This window comes from Arvicanthis niloticus, chromosome 7, assembly GCF_011762505.2.
Source record: "Arvicanthis niloticus isolate mArvNil1 chromosome 7, mArvNil1.pat.X, whole genome shotgun sequence".
NCBI classification, from domain to species: Eukaryota; Metazoa; Chordata; class Mammalia; order Rodentia; family Muridae; genus Arvicanthis; species Arvicanthis niloticus.
The window spans coordinates 67986083-68006363 of record NC_047664.1 but is presented as its reverse complement, the minus strand read 5'-3'; the positions used below and the strand labels follow the sequence as shown (position 1 = coordinate 68006363).

The 20281-nt window shown below is 42.6% G+C and overlaps 1 protein-coding gene across 14 annotated transcripts in view; it reads left to right on the top strand.

Annotated features, from left to right (window-relative positions):
* Positions 1-20281, top strand: part of Apbb2 (amyloid beta precursor protein binding family B member 2) — a 333238-nt gene that overhangs the window by 107966 nt on the left and 204991 nt on the right. For all 14 annotated transcript variants that reach the window (XM_034509338.2, XM_076938580.1, XM_076938574.1 and 11 more), the window contains one exon: positions 19271-19379. The gene's annotated coding sequence lies outside the window, so the exon portion shown is untranslated. The remainder of the gene's footprint in view (positions 1-19270; positions 19380-20281) is intronic.

Here is a 20281-nt window from a genome sequence, read left to right as displayed (position 1 = left end):
ACTCCCATGGGTCACTGAGGGCCCAAAAGAGAGAAACAATGCGAGTGGGGCTCAGAGAACATGGCTGTCTCCCCACCAGAAAATCAACTAAACAGCAGCCAGTGCCCAATTTACTTTCTTTTATAAATTTCAGCTTGCCCAAACATCACATTTCTTGATTTTGAGAATTTTCTGTGATAGATTATTGGACAAATCAGTACCATTGGTTGGACTCACTATGTAGACCAGATCTTATTTTTCCCATCCTTGCCAGCTTAATTTTGCACTTTTAAAGCAAAACCCTTGATGTATGCATCACTGACTTTTCAGACCCCTTAGCACTCATGTGAAACCAGTGTGGTGGTACAGGCCTGTGACCCGAGCCCTTGGAGAAGAGACAGGAGAATCTTTGAAGTCTAGCCAATCAGTGAGCTCCACATTCAGTCTCAAAAAATAAGTGGGGAATGGTAGAGGAAGACCCTCAATGATGTGCAACACACACACACACACACACACACACGCACACAATTGCATGCATACACACACATTGGCATACACACACATTGGCATACACATACACACACAGAGACAGACAGACAGACAGACAGAACTGTCAATACTTGTGGACTATAAAAACCACTTTTAGGTTGCTTTCCTCCATTGTTTGATTCCTGTTTAAAACAAACAAACAACAACAACAAAATACCACCCCAGCCTACTATAACTGGGTAATCCTTTAATGCTTCAATGAAGAAAATAAGATCGGATTGTACACTTTTCTCCTGTCCATGTGAACTAATTGTTGCTTCCCTGCACTTAAAGGCAGCAGTTAAACTATTCTTTTCATGTTGAACAGCAGGCCGACTCCAGTTGTAGACTGCCAACGCTTGATGCCTATCTGTTGCATGAATGAACTCCAGCTTTGGCAAATTAGATTTTGATAGTACATTTTGTTCTGGAGCTGCAGAATGGAATGGCAGATAATTTCATTCAGCAAGCTTTTACATAAGTTGTTTATAAATCTCACAAGTACTTCAGAGCCTCGAAAGCTGGATCTTGTTTATTGATAAGAAAAGTAATTTATAGAATGTAGTTCCACAATGCAATCAAGGTCACATTGCTATCAAGTGTCTGGGGATTTGATTTGGGATCTTGACTGTCTTCTGACAGCTAGTATAAGGGGGCTGCCTTTGCATCCCTGCGTGCGTGCGTGCGTGCATATGTGTCTGTGCAGGGATTCCAAACTTTTGTCCCAACACTTGAACCCAAACATTTTACCCTCTGAACTGCCTCTCCAGCTGGGGATGTTTCAAAGATCCAATATTAAGTAGGGTGAAGATCCTGAGCAATTGATGGTAAGACAAACCCTTAATCAGCCATAGCTCCTTATTTGTCATTACTCAGCAAGTGTTTATTAAGTGGGTGTTTGGGGCTAGATGTTCTGCAAGGAGCTGACAGTTCACCAATAAGCCCTTCACCAAGATCTACAGGGAAAGAAGTTTCAGGAAAGGGCTATAACGTACTGTTCCCCCAAAGTCTACGGTGTCTTGGTTCAGAGAATTTCAAATGTTGTTTACTATGTGCAGACATATTTTTCATTCTTTTGAGTCAGGTCCTAAAATAAATGGGAGAACCATGCACTTGCTGTGGCCTTGACTCCTCAGGGGAGATCTGAGGGATACTTGCCGCTGAGATGTAAAATGTCTAACAGACAAAGACTTTTGGACAGTTATCTGGAAAGGAGAACGTTTTACCCAGCTCTGAGCTCCCCATTTAGTTGGTGTAACTGAGCCTGCTGCGGGGTGTACAGCTGGTACCTGGCAACTGGTTTGGGCGGCTTAGTGATGGGCAATAAAATAAGGAAGGAAGAGGAAAGAAAGGGAACTCACAGGTCGGGGAAGAAGTTTAGGCTGGACCAGGGAGGAGGTGAGGGTGGCAGACCAACCAGCAGATAAGAACGGACAGACCATGACATGTGATGGTGGACTTTACATGTACAAACTATGTTCAAGCCCAGGACAGTGAGGGCAGTGGTCAGCTGGACTCGCCATTGGCTTTCAGGACTGCAGAGAGACTGCAGCTTTTCTTTACTTTCTAGAGTGGCTCTTCTCATTTCCTGCCTAGGCAGGAGTCCCCAGCCCCCTAGATAGCATGCTCTTTATACTAGTTTCCCGGACTTCTACTTTGGAGGATAGCTCATGGTTTCTTAGTGTACTGTTGACCGTGTGGGCCATTTTTCTGGTGCAGTCCTACCTGCTCTTGCTCTCCTGGTATAATTTTTTGACCTGCTTTAGATGATAAGTTCAATGGGTCCTTACTAATGAGGCTGGTACAGTGCTCTGTATCCTGAAATCTTTATGGCCTCAGACAGTTAACATAATGTGAATGTATTGTCGGTACAGTGACATCAGAATAGTGTCTGATATCATATAACAAGTAGGGAAAAAGAAAAGAAAATGCACAGAGCTAAAGGAGTCAGATGTGGAAGAATCAGTTGTTTAAAAAAGAACTGTAATTGCATCTGGTTGCTGGCAGAGCCATCAAGAAAGGGCATCTAAAGGTTACGGGATGATGGGCACTCATCCACCCTCCTCCAAAGCCTGATGACTGGTTTTCATTGAGTCTCAGCGTTTACACACCAGTGGTGATTTAATGCGGATGCATTTCAAAGTAGAACATTTAAAAACTGTTTTAGAACAAAGGTTTTGTCAGGTTCAAAGAAATGACTGGAGGGGAAATAGTTAAAATTAAAATCTTCCCAGGTTCAAAGAAATGACTGGAGGGGAAATAGTTAAAATTAAAATCTTCCTAAATCTTCCTAAATTTTACCTTAGATGTATCTTTTGTTGGGGTTTGGATTAACACTTTAATCCAATGAACTGTCCAGTGACTCCATGAGCTTTAATAAAATGTATGCTGGGTTTTTTTCCCCTCCTAGTTAATAAGGTTGAATTGCGTTTATAGTTCACATATATGGCTGTGAGCTTTCGTGTTTAGGAAATGCTTGATAAAAATTGCAGTATAAGAGCTAAAGAGATGGCTCAGGGGTTATACAAGCAGTGGCTGCTTTTCTAAAGGACCCAGGTTCAATTCCCAGCACTCACATGGTGGCTTACAACCCTCTGTGATTCCATTCCAGGGGGTCTGACACCTTCTTCTGGCCTCCTTGTTGGGCGCTACAGGAGCACAGACATACAAACAGGCAAACACTCCCAACACCCAAAATAACATTAGATTTTTTTATTTTTTAACATTTCAGTACCAGATTTTTGTATTGGATTAAACGGGTACTTTTGATTAGCATTTTCCATCTTAATATTTTTCAGTTCAGTGATGTATTCATCTTTAGGCCCTATACTCACTTGTTCCCTGAGGTGTTGTCTTCCAAAGGCAGTTAGACTTCTAGTGTAGGGGGCACTTTGTAGATAATACTGAAATACTGATCGTCTTGAATTAAGTTTTGATTTAGCCCTGGTTGCTTGTGAAAGGGTCCTTCTCCCTACTTTCTAGCTTGTACAGTGGATATGCTAAGTATCCGTTGCTCAGCTTGTTAACAGTATGCTTCGTAATTCCCAAATCTGCAATAAATATTGCATCCAGTATTCTACTAGGCTCAGGATGGAGAGATATGCAACTGTTGGAAGGGTGACACTGGAGATCACTAACAGGCAGTATCGAGTAATCTGAATAGGTGCCAGCTGTCAACAAGTCTGAATGATCAGTACCAGTGAAGGCTGAACTCAATATAATTCCTATTTAAAACCTCAAATGTTTCTTGCAGAAACTGAACAGGCCCCACCCCCACCCACCTTGAATGTCAGCTCAAGTTGTCAGTATCTACCTTTCTGTTTAGCATATGCTTGTTTGTAGGAGATTCCATGGTTTCTCCCGGTTAGATGAATGGGCCCTTTCTGCCATGATTGGGGAAGGAAAAACACTTTCATATGCTGAAGCAAGCCTGGGCTCTGTGCTTGACTTCTGTCCCAAAGGGCCCCTATCCTCTGGGGACCATGCTAGTCAAGTTGCCAGGCATTTTCATTTTCCATTCCAATCCTCATCTTGGGACAAGTTTTTAATTCCCCACAGAAAGAAGTTAGGTTTCATGACTATTAACACGATTTAGAGTCTAAAATTATAGGTCTAGACCCATTCAAAGGTGGCCTTACAATGTCCCATACTTACCAGGTTTCTAAGCTAGGCCACCAGACTCTACCCATGGAAGTGACTGTAACAAGATAAAGAATCTAGGCAGCAAAGAGATCAAGGGCCTGTAGAGCAGGGAGAGGACTTCCATTTTCCTTTTTTGAAGTCTTACCTGAGATCTGCCTCATCCCTAGATGACTGACAGTAGGAACTCTATCTCTCACATGGACCATCCCAGTGTATCTGTGTGGATGGGATAGCAACGACAACAGCTGTCCACAATCCAGTATAAATGTAGAAGCATCACATTCGAGCCCTTCCTAGGACAGAGGTGAGTTAGTTTAATCATATTGGACATATACGACATTTACAAGTCTTCAAAGAACTGTTTTGCTGATTTTCTGTCAGTAGGCAAAGGTGAGTCTCTCGGACAAGTCTTGAGGAAGGTAGGCAGTATGGGAAGTGGCTGTCTTGTGCGGGTTTTGCCATCTGTTTACATGGCCAGTAACCCTACAATTTATAAAAAGAGAGAATGTGTGGATAGTTCAGTTTCTGCAAGAAACATTTGGGGTTTTGAATAGGAATTATATTGAGTTCAGCCTTCAGTAGTACTGACATGTAATTAATATTAAGTCTTCTAGTCTATGTACATGTGATACCTTTCCATTTATTTAGCTCTTCCTTAATTCCTTTTGAACATGAAGAAATAGTTTTTTTTAGAACTCAGGCTTCCTCCTTTAAAAAAATTATTATTTATTGTTATTATATAGACATACAACTGATTTTTACATGTACACTTATTTCATATCCTACAATTTTGTTGAATTTATTCATTCTCACTTCTTGATACAGGCGTGTGTGTGCGTGTGCGTGTGCGTGTGTGCGTGTGTGTGTGTGTGTGTGTATTGTAGCTCTGTTCATAATAGCAAGGAAGCAGAATTCCTGTAAAATCCCATTGGCAGATAAGTGATGGAACATATACATACTGGAATCCTATTAGACCACGAAGAAACTTGAAATGGTGAAATTTACAGGAAAATAGACAGCTCTAGAAATGATTATATTAAGTGAGGTGATCCAGACTCAGAAAGACACCTGCCGTCCTCTCTCGTATGTGGATCTTTGCGTTTATGTTTACACATGTGGTGTGACTGTGACCATTGGTCATGAAGCTGAAGTGGGGACCGTAAGTGGGGAAGAAGAGGGATGATACAGCACAGGGAGCCGGAAGGGGGAGAGGCAGCTACTCCTGTGGGAGGTTGCAAAGGGCATGGGGGGAACAGTAGACATCATAAACTAAAGTTACAGATGCAAATGCCATGGCAAAAGCGTCACTTTATAGACTCACTTAAAAAATAAAAACCTTAAAACATGCAGGCAGACTGAGGAGATAGCTCAGGTGGTAAAGTAACTGCTGTGCCAGTGTGATGGCTGACGTTTGGATTCCCTGATATCAAGGAGAGTGACCTGGAGCGGCCAGTGTCAATAAGGAAGAGACAGGACCACTCTTGAAGCTGGCCAGCCAGTGGAGCCAACCAGTGTGCTTCAACTGGAGTGAGAGGCTTTGTCTCAACAGATTAGTGATCTAGGAGACACCCAGCATTGACTTCTAGTCCCTGAATGCACACACATACACACACACACACACACACACACACACACACACACACCCCACACACACCATGGGAATATGACACTAACTTATCTGAACAACTGTGGAGTGAAACTGTCTAGCGGTCATTAGATATTTCAAGAGGACTCACAGCACAGGGAGTTTATAGAGAAGATGGCCTGGCAGTTGATGGCATTTAAAGTAGGATTTACATCACCATCCAAAATAAAATTGTCTCCCGTCCCCAAGAATGATTTTTAGCCTGACTGCTCTGACTGAGGGACTAATCTGATCTCTTGGCAAGTCTTTCCGGGAAATACCACAGTAAAGAAACTTGGATGTATTCACTGACTTCATTTATTCATTTAAATTTATTTGTTCTGTAAACTGTCTTCATAGAGTGTGTATTGTCTTGTGCAACCAACAACAAAAAAAATTAGCTGTTCTTTGTCACAAAGTCATTTTCCAGAGACAAGTGGTTACCACAGTCTTTCTCTGTGACCTCATTTCTATTAATGTTATGACGGCATTTGACTCTTTTACGAAGCCCTTTCAGTTGCATCCACAGTTTATTCTGAGATATCTGTCTGCACTTCTAGCTTGATCTGCAAAATGCATGCAGTTAGCCCAAGACATGTGCAGATAAATCGTCTGGGTTCAGTGTTCTCACCCTTGGAAGTTAAGATGCTGCAATCCCCTGCGCTGAGAGATGCAGCTTTTTAGCACTGTCGGTGGTTCACAGCTGAGCGTAAATCTCTGGATGTCTCAGTTTGCACTTTCATTGTCACGTGTAGTTCTTGACCACTGGTTCCAAACTGCCTCACTTCAAAGAAAACTGAGCCTAAGCAGAAAAGCAAAGAAAAATGTGCTTCCTCACCCATTGCTCCTCTCCCCTCAAAATAGAACTCATGAGTATCCCTGGCTAGCAGGGAACAACGCTACTCCCATTGGATGCCATTCAGAATGCTTCATGTACAGTCCATCAGAGTTAGACCTCGGAGCATGATGACTGATGGAATATTTACCCATCTGAAACTATAGGAGGCAAAGAATAGAGAGCTAATGAAAAAAAGTCCTTAACTTACAGTGTGCCAGAAACAGCCTCATTTGTATATTAAACATAACCTTTCCCCCTAGTCCTCTGTTCTGCTCTGGAATTTTAAGCACCACAAACATTCCCTTCCTGTAGTTGCCACTCTGTACTTGTGCCTTCTAGGCAGTACAGAAGCCAGTCTTCACACATAGAAGTGATAGAGACTGCCTGAGGGCTTGAAGAAGAGAGGAAATTTATTGACCATCCCCTGGTAGGCCCTGAATTAGAAGACTGGACCACCAGCTTACAGCCAAATCCATCCATTAGGGTTAGTTCTTTGTAGGGTTGACATTACTAAATACTAGATGTTTATAGTGCCAACCCTATGTGGACCAGACACGCAGGGCACTGACTGTTGCTGGTGCTCCTGTCATGATGCATGCCTGCTGCTTCAGATGGCCTCTTCACACCTGTGACTCTAAAATTCCTGGTTGGTGTAATGCTGAGTCATGTACTCATATGTCTTAGTTGCAAAGGACTCTGGGAAGATGAGTATCTGGCCATTTTTGCTTGATAAATTTATGTTGATAAATTAGCAAAACTTGCGTAATGAGGGATCCTGTACATATGGAAATGGGGTTCAAATGCTGAACATTCTCTCTCCTTTGCACATCTGATGAGAGCCCCTGAAAGAAGCTACAGTGGCATTTCGTAGAAGAGGAGATGGGTCGCAGCTGGGATATTTATACATCTAAAACAAAGATGGCTGACTTTTAAAAAATTACATGGATTGATTTTTGTTGATATGTATATCACACAGACAATGGTGCGTGTATGGAGATTAGAGGGCAACTTGTTCTTTCCTGAGTAAATGGATTTTTGAGCTTGAACTGAGGCCGTCAGACTTGGTGGCAAGTGGTTTTACCCACTGTGAACTGTCTTGCCAGGCAATTCAGTTTTCCTGGGTGCACTGGTATCCAAAGGACCCTTTGCTTTTCCCCTGTGATGACTGGTAACAACTGTGAAGACAGGTTATATTTGACTTCTCACCGTATTCCTCAGAGTGATAAAATGAAATAAATTGATTTAGCAGCTTGACTGACCAGAAGAAGCTAATTAAGATTTATTTGTTTTCTTTTTTTATAAACCAGAAATGATGCTTCCCATCAGTTTATCTTTTGTGCTTGGGTGGTTTTTATGTGTTTCATTGATTTATTTCTAGTCCTTTAAAAATTGGCGTGTGTGTGTGTGTGTGTGTGTGTGTGTGTGTGTGTGTGTTACATGCGTGTGTGAATGTGTGTATGCTACTAAATGCTCAGAAGCCAGCAGAGAACATCAGATGCCCACTTGTTCTCTCTGCTTTATTTCTCTTGAGATTGGGTGTCTTGTTCAACCTGGAGCTGAAGTTTATCGACTAAGCCAGAGGCTCCCGAGCTATCTTCCTGTCCCCTGTCCAACCCATACTCCCCAACACCGGGATTATAGACACTTGCTGTGCCTGGCTGCAGATCTGAACTCAGGTTCTCAGGTTTATACAACAAAGCCTTTGTTTGACCCACTGATTCATCTCCCACCCCTAAAATTTCATTTTTCAATTGCAGGAGTATAGGATATATTGCTTGGCGATTCCTGCTTTATTCATTTCCATTAGCACACGGGTAGCTGCCTGTCGTAAGCAGCTACTTTACCTCATTTAGCTCTTCTTTGGTTGTTACCTCCCAATTAATAAATTAATAGGTTTATATTGAAGTTTTTGTTTGTTTGCGGGTTGTGATGGCCAGTGTTAATTGGCATCTTCACAGATGGAGGGTCGCCTGCGAGGTGGTCCTCTAGCATGCTTACAGAGGGTATCAGGTGGTCCTCTAGCATGCTTACACCTCTGGCATGCTTACAGAGTAGGTATCTTGCTGATGATGCTACTTGAGGTAAAACTGAGCAACAGTCTGCATTGATCACAAATGAGATGTGATCAGGTTCTCCAAGCCCTCGCTTGCCGCCTTGACCTCCCTGCCATGATTCGTGAACTAGGAGCTGAAATAAAGCCTTTGGTGGGGATATTTTATCCCAGCAGCAGGAAAAGAAGCTGAGACATGGTTTTACACAGTAAACACTGACTTCCTCTCAAGGGAGGTTTGGTGTTAAAGGTTTAGATCCGTTATCCTCCCTTCCTTTAAGGCCGGCCTTTATTCTTCACGGTAGTTACGCGTTTTCACAGGTCGGCTCTGCACTGTTTTATGGCTTTATCTTTTTTCTTGTGTATCATACTAATTTCTGCTTTTGGTTTGTATTTTTTTCTACCCAGTTTATTTATCCTCATATTCTGAAATGAGGTCAAACAGTGACCTGTCGTCCAAGCTTTGTGTGAATCATTTTCTGGAACATTTTCCTGGTGTCCTCTGCTCTCTTGCCCCCTCTGTAGAGACTGTTTACCCTTGAGGCCGTCTGCTCAGGTGGCCTGCGATTTCCCTTAACCCTATGTGGGAATTCTTGATTGACTTGCTTATTAGATGCCATCTCTTGACTTTGACCCTCTGGGGAGGCACATGGCCCAGCGGCTTCTTTAGGTGTGACTGGTATAATTGTCTACAATCTGGTGTATGTAACAATATTATTATTTGTTCCTCCTCTTCATGTGTTGCTGGATTTCAAGTAGGAATAGGATTTTCTGATACATTTGGAGGGCTTCTGCCATCTTCTTCTGTTCACTGTTTATATATTATATATCTATATCTATCTATCTATCTATACGCTATATAGAGAGATATAGACATATCTATATATAGTATTGTGAGTTGCTGTTCGTTTCCTTTTCCTTGTGTATGACTTGTAAAACATCTTTTAGCTTTGTTTTCATTTTTATTTATGTGTAAAGGCCATGTGTGTATAGGTACCCATGGAGGCCAGAGGAAACATTAGATAGCCTAAGCTTCTCTTTGACCACTTGAGTTACTGTTTTTGTTGTTCATAGATTGCTACTGGTTGTGTGTCTCTGAGCTCTGCCTTCAGGGTTGACTGCATTTCCTTCCTAAGTCCCTGACTGTCACGTCAGCTCCTCTACTATATGCCTGCTTGCATTCCATCATTTTCCTGTGTGAGGGTCCCCCTGAGGGACCGAGATGCCTCTGCATGGGTCCGCTGAGACATCCCCTTCCCCCATACCTCTCCATACACCCATAGAACATACTCTGTTTATCTCTTTATCTTTTAAAAAACACATCACTCACATCTCCTAACCTGCAAGTGCTCTGGGAACCTAAGAGGAAGGGATATAGGGGTCTCTTGGCCCCATGCAAATTTTGCATCTGTTCTTTCTGTCTCTCTGTGTGTCTCTGTGTCTCTGCCTCTGCCTCTCTCTGTCTCTCTGTCTCTGTCTCTGTCTCTGTCTCTCTCTCTCTCTGTCTCTGTCTCTGTCTCTGTCTCTCTCTCTCTCTCTCTCTCTGGCACTATGACCCACCACTGTTCCTGGTCCTTGAATCTGGATGCTCTCAGGGTCCTTTGTCAGTCTGTGTTTTTCTACTGAGGGTAGAGAAGGGAAGTAGCCAGCTTCAGGGTTATGGAAGTATCTTAGTGCTTCTAATGCTGTGAAGAGACACCATGAAAACTCTCATAAAGGAAAACATTTAACTGGGCCTGAGTTATAGTTCAGAGGTCTAGTCCATTGTCATTATGGCGGGAAGCATGGCGGCTTGCAAGCAGACATGGTGCTGGAGAAGGAACCAAGGGTTCTTCATCTGGATCAGCAGGCAGCAGGCTGAGAGTGAGACACTGGACCTGGCGTGAGCTTCTGAAATCTCAGAGTTCATCCCCAGTGACACACTTCCTTCAGCAAGGCCACACCTCCTAATAATGCCACTCCCTATGAGCCTATGGGGCCATTTTCATTTAAACCACCACAGGAAAGATGTTGAAAGTTAGCCTTAAGATGATTTGCAGGTGACTCTCCAGTTTTCAAAGCCATCCTCTCCTGCCCGTTTCTTACAGTTCCTGTTTCTGGTGTTCTTGCACCTTGAGAGTTGTGAGGTTCTGTTCCCCAACTTCTTGATGGCTGTGATGGTAGACATTTGAGTTTTCTCCGCCCTGGCTCACTCACTGGAGGCCTATTTGTTTTCTGGGTCTTCAAAACTACTTCCAGTACTTTTATCTTCTGACTTTATTTCTGGCTCTCACTTTTTGCCATTTGTGAAGGAATGGAGATGTACACATGATTATAATCTGCCGCATGTAGCTGAAGTCAACAATTAATCAGCTTTTGAGGTTTGATTACCTGGATACGTGGCTGTCTGGTCCATTGCAGAAGGATTCTTCTGCTTGCTTCTTTCTTTCTTTCTTTCTTTCTTTCTTTCTTTCTTTCTTTCTTTCTTTCTTTCTTTGATTTATTTACTTATTTTATGTATATGAATACACTGTAGCTGTCTTAAGACACACCAGAAGAAGGCATCAGATCCCATTACAAATGGTTGTGAGCCACCATGTGGTTGCTGGGAATTGAACTCAGGACCTCTAGGAAGAGCAGTCAGTGCTCTTAACCACTGAGCAACCTCACCAGCCCTCTCTCTTCTTTTCAAGTTTATTCAGAGATTGTTACTTTTACTTTCAAAATGAACTGAGTGGTGGTATCCTAAGTAGGTTGGCATGTATAATGGGGGGAAGTGGGCTAACGCTACAAATTCAAGTCTAGCCTGAAACCCAGCTGTAAGAATAATACCATAAGTATAATTTTCCAACATTATAGAATATGACCCTAGCAAATTCTAGGCCAGTTATCAATACACTTTTCTAAGATATAGAAAAATAATAACAGATTTCTTGCAGTGTTGAATGTAATTAACATTACAAGGTGTATGAAGGATCATTTGGCCTTATTCATCTGTTGTAAAACAAAAGGGCAGTTGTTTTGAGTCCTGCAGAGTTTGAGTGTCTATAAAGCAGCACGATCTCGCCTTTCATAGAGAGCTGATACCTCCTCAAAGCAATATTCAGCTCCCTATTGTGGAGTTAGTGGTTTCTGCTTTGAACACCTTGTGATCCTTGTTGGTAAATCGAGGTCGAGAGTCTGTGGAGACAGACCACTCCTGGGGCGTCTGTCTTGTGCTGCAGTTTACTACAAGTGTGTCTGCACTAAGCAACGGGCAGGAAGCACTTCTGTCCTTAAAACCAAAATAGATGCTCTTCCTCATTATCACAGTTCACATGCGTGCAGTTTTTAATGAGACGGGCACATCCCTTGTGGTTTTCGCAGATTTAATGATCAGATTGTTTAATGCAGAGCCTGGGGAAGTGGCCTTGATGAAACAGATGATGGAGATGTTGCTAGAATGAGGATAACAACTTTATTTCCTTCCTTTTATTTTTCCTTCAATGTGTTTTTTAATCTATTATTTTTGAGAATTCTTAGAGAGATTTGCTTGTGTTACTTTAGTATGTTTTGGTAGACTTATACTTTTCTCACTGTTTTAACATCAAAAGACTATTGCCTTGGGGGGAAAGTAATGATTTGCAAGAAGAGTTGGGTGTGCTAGGTTTCAAATATATGGAAAGCAGGCTAATTTGTGTCAGAAACGTTTGTGGAGTATTGGATAGCATACTTCATGTTGCTTTGCTGGTTCTAGAATGTTCTGCCTCTCTGAAAGTGAAGTATGTTGCAGGTTATTTGATCACATTGTGAACCCTGAGATTGTGAACTGTAAAAACCTGTTTCTTGTTGTGGTGTGGCTCAGCCCTACATATACCTTCAAGCCAGGAGCTTTTTGTAAACAGTATTAAATAAACTCAACCATAGGTCAAGAGGGGGAGCAAGCAACCAGTTGACTGGGAGTGAACATAAGTTAACAGAAAGGAGGGTTTTTGAGATGAAGAATTTTTAAGACAGGAAGGAGAAGGGTCTTTTTTCCCTCTGGGACATCAGTGAAATAGGACTGTCAGCTGAGTGTTTTCTCTGTCTCAGTGAACTAGCATGCTTTCTTTCACCCCAGCATCTGGTCCAAGTCTTCATTGGCAAACATTTGGGATTTTTTTTTTTTTTAATAAGACAACAGAAGTAAAAGCATATAAAGAGAAAAAACAAGTTATTTAAGAAAAATATGATGTGTCCCTGTGGTGGTTTGAATAGGAATGGCCTCCACAGAGTCATGTGTTTGAATGTACTATTAGGAGGTGCAGCCTTATTATAGTAGGTGTGGCCTTGTTGGACAAAGACTGTCACTGTGGAGTTGAGCTTTGAAGTCTCCTATGCTCAAAATACGCTCAGTATGACACATAGTCTCTTTTTCTTTGGCTTTTGGATCAAGATGTATAACTCTTAGCTCCTTCTCCAGCACCGTGTCTGCTTGCATGCTGCCATGTTTTCTGCCATGATGACAATGAGATAAACCTCTAAAACTGTAGGCCAGCCCCAGTGAAACAGTTTCCTTTATACAAGTTGCTGTGGTCATGGGTCATGGTGTCTCTTCACAGCATTGAGACCCTAACTAAGACATGACTCCCCCAACAAAACAAAGCAGTACAACACAAAACAATAAAACCTTGGAGCAATCCTTGAGAGGCAAGAAGGAAATCAGGTTCAACATGACTTAGTTAGCCAGTGCTGGTCACACTTTTAGAGTCTGATCTAAGCAGTTTATTCTTTGACATTTAAGCATAGTACAACTTTGGGGGGAAAAAAAAGCTTTCTTGTGACAATTATTAATTGTCATGTTTTGCAATTTGCAAAGTATGACCTCTTACATAAGAATGGGTTCTGTTGACTAAGAAGCAGTGCTTAGGATAAGGGTCTCAAGGGGAAGAGTCTGGAGTAAACATAATAAAGTACATGAGGTCTCTTTTATGAGGATGGGTTCTGCTGACCGAGAAACAGTGTTCAGGAGTCTGGGTGAAGCATGGCTCTACAGAATAGCAAAAAAAAAAAAAAAAAAAAAAAATCACCAGGTTATTCACTACATCCACTTCCAACCTTCTGGACAGAAACAGGTGTAAATCCCTTCCTTTGTAGAGAAAAGCCTGTGAGCTTAACAGCCCTGATTTATCTAGTCCTACATGTGAGCATAAGAACCCTGTGCCCTCTGCATAAGGTATATGACAAGGCTTCACACACTGCTAGGTACCAGACTCATTCTGTAATAGTCACTGCTAGGTGTATACTTTCAAAGAGGAAAAGCCCATGAAGATTCTGTAAAGAAAGAAGACAAAAGTTTAGCTAGATGCTAAAGAAGAAACACAACCAGGAAAACATAATAGAGAATAAAAACTCAAATCTGGAAGTAATATAGTACTTGTATTTCTATTTGAATAGTTAAGGACATTTTATTTATTAGCCAAGAAGCAGTGTTTATCAAAAAATTATTTGACTCAGGCCAGCCTAGACTACATGAGACCTTGTCTCATATACTAATATTATAGTCATTATTGTTGATGTTTTGAGAAAGAACCTTGTTAGGTAGTGGAAATCACCGAAGCCTGTATCATGATGTATGGTTTATGTGCTCTGTTTTTATTTAAAAGTTTCACTCGTGTTTTTCTCTCTCTAGAGCCTTTTGTCATGTTCTCACTTGTAGAGAAGGCATCTTGAGCCCATTTTTCAGAAATAGTTTCAAAGACTAATTGACGCTCTCTGTCCCCAATCCTTACTGAAACAGAGACAAAGCCTTCCCTTCTCCAGGTTTTTAGAATGTTCCTGCATTTCCAGAGACAGCTCCCAGGAGAACCACTATTTCTATTGTTTTTGGAGATTTTCGCTCGCTAAATTTCTCAAGAAGTCTTGTGGAAGAACAGGGGTCATTCGACAAGCAACATCAAAGCTTTCTTGTGTTAGACTTGTCTTTATTTGTACTATGTGACTTCAAATGCTTAAAGACTAATACTGGAATTTTTTAAAGAACTAATAAACAAAGAAGGCATCTCAACAACCTTGTGTGTTCAGTCAGCCTAGCACACTTCAGACCTTGTGTGTAGCCTGGTATGTTGAGCTTTGTTTTCTTATACGCCAGTATTTTGGTTTTTAAAACCATTGCTGAGTTGAAGAAAAGGGGAGGTTGGTACTATAGCTGCTGTGCAGCTCCTTGGGGTGAGTGGGGCAGCACCTGACTAATAAGGCAACATACAACAGATAGACAGACAGACAGACAGACAGACAGACCTTGAGCCAGAGGACAAAAGCCCTGTGCACCCCATAGGTTCTGAGAACCTTGCCAGGTCACCCAGCCCAGATCCCAGCAGTGCACAGGTGACATCAGCTTGTCTCTCTGTGATCTTGGCTCCAGGCCTGGGTCAGTAACTTGCATTCAACTCTGGTTCTGTTTAGTACAGTTGTAGCTGGTCATGGAGCTTCAGCAGCCATTCTGTCAGTTTTTCCTGTGTTCCTCGTGGTGGAAGAAACCCAGCTCCCGTCTGGTCATGGCAGACTTGTTCCGTTTCCTCTGTGCTCATGTTCCAACACAGCAAAATAATTAGTGGTGTCACCGGCGATCACGAGCTCCCAAACAATGATTAATCATACTCTGAATTTTCTGAGAAAAACATTAATGCTCTGTGGTTGAAATTAAACCCATTTAGTGCTGAGACAGGTAATCCTTCAATTATTTTGAGAATCCTGACCATTCTTAATCACTTCTAGAGACTTTTAAAGATTTATTTATTTATTTCATGTATGTGAGTGTTTTCAGACACACCAGAAGAGGGCATCAGATCCCTGTTACAGGTGGTTGTGAGCCACCATGTGGTTGCTGAGAATTGAACTCAGGACCTTTGGAAGAACAGTCAGTGCTCTTAACCGCTGAGCCATCTCTCTAGCCCCTTCTAGAGACTTTTAAAAGCAGCAGTCTTACCATGTCATAACGGGCAATGGTGTGTTGTGAATTAATGAGTCACAGAACATGTTATCTTTGAAGAGCGCAAGCCACCTTCTTGGGAGTTCACACCATGGTTCCTCTGACAAAAATGTTGCATCAGGCAAAGCTCGTTTTACAAATTTTGTTTGCAAATTCATCTTTAAGCTCAGCAGTGCCAAATACTTACAGTGGACTACTATCTGGAAATAGTTAACCAGGGACCAGTGGCAGCTAGGGCTGTTGACATAAAGTATTTACTTTGAAGAGAATTCTTAGCATTTTTGCCCCACGTCAGCACAACAAGAATTTGCAGGAGGATGGGGCGGGGGGAGGCACATTAATGTATTTGTCAAGGATTAATGACCTGCTGGAACATTTGTGGTGGGGAATATGTTATGGGTAGCATCATAAATACAGTAATTAAAAAGCTGCACACTAAACACTTTGGACTGGCCGATAGATTCCTTTCATCCCCTGGCATGCATTCAAGTGAGTAGTGTGTTTATTCTGCCCCCATGCCTTCTTGAGAGTCGAAGGGGAACGGCTGGCTCAGAGATCCCTTTCTGTGTTGCCTGTGCACTCTGTGGCCAAGGGCAAGCCAAGAGTGCCCAAGGTGCTCTACACTTGAGTACTGGAGAAAAGTGTGTATGTGTTGTTAACCAACATGGCAGAATCAGACTGGAAAGATAAAGCTACTTTCTCACAGTCAAGGGAAACAACATCAAAAACACAAATACAAAAAAAATAAAACCCTGTCACATAGTGCATGCTAGTAACCCACCCCTCCCATTTGTAAGGTCAGTTACTGAGGTCCTTTCCAGACAGATACTACAGTGTTCTGTGCTATATTGTGAGGTGTGCTCCGTAGATCCGAGGTACCGTGGCCTTATGTATTAAAAGGGAAACTGTAGTAGAATTGCATACACATCAGGACAGAAACACAGCCTGCACCTGGGATGAATTTTCAAGGTGGTAAGGCATGATGCTCTCCTCACTTCATATCTTGTGGTTCTCATGGGGGAAAGCCAAGCAGGCTGCTGAGGATGAGCTCTGGGAGGAGAGACACTGGACCGCTAGAGTGACGAGCCTGTCCTTCAGAGGGTAGCAAAGCAGGAAGACTGATGTAGCCTCCACGTCCTGGTCCTTTGATTTTGCTCAGAATCTTTGCACCTACCTGTTTCCTGTTTAAAGAGCACCTTTCCATAATTTCTGAGACCAGCCTTGTGCTATTTATTCATGAATTGATAAAAACTGTAGTTGGATGTGATTTACAGTTTTCCTTTGAATCAGTGAGGGGTCAGACAGCCGCACTGGTTTTGTTCTCACCCTTTAATTGGCCTTCTTACCTAGCTTTTATGCAGCCTCTGGGGATTTGAACTCAGGTCCTCTTGCTTTTACCCCAAGTGCTTTTACCAATGACCCATCTCCCCAGCCCGTTGCCTGCCATGCATTCTTAAGCGGGGTGATGTCATTTGCTGTTTTCTCTAATATTCCTGTGCTGCTGTGAATGTAGTCTGACCAGATTTATCTTCATGCTGCTTCCAGTATCAGAAGGTGTGGATTGTTGTTTTCAAAGCTAGTCCTTTCATCTGAACTCTACCTTCCTGGTTCTGGAGATCTAGTTTGTTCTTTCTCCCTCTGGTTCTCTGCATTCTTCCTCTCTGCAGATTCCATCTGCCGGCACTTCAGTCCTTCGGAGGTGGCCTGTCCCCCTCCATGCTCTTCCCTTACTCTGCTGATGCTGTTCTCTGTCTCCTCCGTGCCACAGACCCAGTCCTCAGTCGAGGGGACCAGTGACTTCTCAAATGTCAACACCAAGAATATTTCCCATCTTTATCTTCATTCTCTTTTGTATCCCTTGGTACTTCTCCACCTTTGAAATTAAGGTGGCTATTGTTTGTTGGCTTGTTTGTTTCCTACAGATCATGGTCAGCTTCCTGGTCTGCCATTGCTAGTGCCTGTCTCTTGGCACTAACCATGAAATCTCTCTGCCCACAGCCCTTCAGCGATTCTCTGACATTGTCTCTGCCTCTCTATGAATGTGGTGTTTTTTTGTTTTGTTTTGTTTTGTTTTTTACTACGTTTGTATCTCGTTCTGTCTTCTTCCCCAGGCTTTGAGTCTTCGACACCTCAGGTTTTAGTGCTGTAGACTGACTTCCTTTTGGTCTTCCTGTTCCTTCTCTGGTATTCCATATCTCACATCTACTACTGTTGGTCTGCATGTAGTTGTTCAAATGGTTCTCCCTTTAGCATCTTGATCAGTGGTTCTCAACCTAGGGGTCCTGACCCCTTGGGGAGTCAAATGACCCTTTGACAGACATTGCATATCAGATCCTGCATATCAGTCTTTACATTACAGTTCACAACAGCAGCAGATCTACAGTTATGAAGTAGCAATGACAATAATTTCATGGTTGAGGTTCACTACAACATGAGGAACTGTATTAAAGGGTGGTGGGGTTAAGAAGGTTGAAAACCACTAATCTGGATGTTTCCAGATGCTAATTTGTCTCACCCCTTCTCTGCTTACTTGTACTGTCTCAGTCTCTGCCCTGTCTGTGTCTGGATGTTGTAACGAGCAAGCCAGCCTCTCTTACTGCTTCCACCCCACCTGTTTGGATCCATCCTAAGAGAATAATGCATCCGAAACCTACATCTGATGCAGGCTTATCTATGTGCAACCAGGTCTAGTCAAAGATCTCTGAGAGAGGCACAGAGTTGCCAGTTGGCTCCAGGCTTCCTTCCTCCCTGGCCTGATAACACAGGATCACTCTAGAGTGGGGACAAGAACAGTAAGCCACATCGTCGTGTCTCCCCACTGCCTCTTTTGTTGTCTGTCACCCACCAAGCTTGCCTAACTCCAGCCCAGCCTCAGACATGTCACACACCCTTTATTCCTGGATGCCTTCCCTAACTTCCTCTTGTCTGGGCTGGAGGTCTCTGCTGGATGGCAGTCATATCATTCCACTCTCCCATTGCCCTGCAGGGCCCATTCTATACAAGTCCCTCAGCCCAGTGGACCACTGTCCTTAGAAATGGAGACACTGTTTTATTCATTTTGTAGCTGACAGCTTGACTTCGAGTAAGGATGCAGCCTGTGCTTTTGATAGTAAGTCAATTTAATGTTTACAAAAGCGTGTAAAAATGCCCGGTGCGTATGTGTTACCTTTAGAAGGAGCACAAAGGGGCCTTCTGTACAGAGTGGACTTGATGTGTTCAGATGGGCTCTTCTTCTTTTTGAACCACTTTGGCATGTAGCCACTTCAATACATTTTTGGTTTTTTCTTTTGAGTTTTTAGAGTGTTATCGGTAGGATGTTAGTTCAGGAGTCACAACAACGGGCCGAGCTGGTACCATTCTTGCTGTTCAATAAGAAGATGCAGAATGATGAGCCCAGTGTTGTGGGAATGGCTGGACTTTACATCCCCGTCCAGAATTCTTAGGGACACACCCTTTTGTCACACTTACTGAAGGGGGCCACATGCTGACCCTCTGCAGGTTCCATGCCTGCCTGCAGGGACAGAGCGATTTCTTCCTGCATGTGACCATGAATAATTCATAAACACGGCTATCTAGAAGGTGGTGGTAGTCGTCATTAGCATTTTAATGAAAAAAATGTGATGATTATCCTAAGACTGTTTTATTTCCATCTTTTTATTTTTTTGTCCTCTTCCTCAACAGCTCTCACTGTTTCCTGAGTCCTTGGGAGTTCCTGAGTCCACTGCTAATACTTGGACTGTCGCTATGGGCAGAAGGTACCCAGAGGCTCACGGGTGTCCAGGCAGCTCATGTACGTATGTTGCCACACATGTCACCACACATGCATGCCTTTCCATTTCCTCCTCTTCTCTCTCTCCCTCTACCTTTCCTTCCTCCCCCTTTTCCATCTCTCTTCTCTTCCTTTCTCTTCTCTTGTTGTAGAATATCACAGGACACTAACCTGGCGAATACTTACTTTTAAGATATAAACGAGAGTATGTAGAATTATAGGAGAATATTTTGTCCTGTGCTGCTTTTTATATCAAATAGTAAAAAGAAAAAACTGTTATCTAAATTAGTATTTCTGTAATCGAGTAGTCCTATATGACTCTTGTGTTTCAGTGCATTCACTCATGCACAGGCTTTAGAATAATTTCCCCCCTTTTTTCACAATGTATGAAACATTTAAAACCATAGGAATGCCACAAATTCAAAGCATTTCCTAGTAACTGTTTCACTTAGAGAGGCTAGGTTTGCCTTTGTCTTATATGAGCTTTGGGTAGCCTTGCTTGGTTCTTGACTCCTCACTCTGATGACAGACACACCCAGGACATGGCTCCTCTGTCTTTTAACACTGGAGTTCATGCACCAGGTTTTGGGAAGTGTTATGGCTGATCTTCTGATGGTTCCTACCCCCTGACTAATGCCACACGGAAGGAAGAGAAGGTATCACCTCCCATTTAGAGACTCTCCTTTTGTGCATTATCTTCTTTCTGACTTCCTTTGGTCTTCCAGCTGTGTGGATAATTTATTTATTTTTATTACTTCCCGATGGATTCTCTAGAATTGTGGCCTCAGGTCAGGGATGTATCGGGATGTCTCTCCTCCACTTTGCTCCTATAGTGATATTTATTTATCTTCACAGCGTAGCTCCATTTCTTCATACAGCTCAGGTTTTGTTAGAAACCTCTTCAAGAGTGCCTGTGTAGCAAA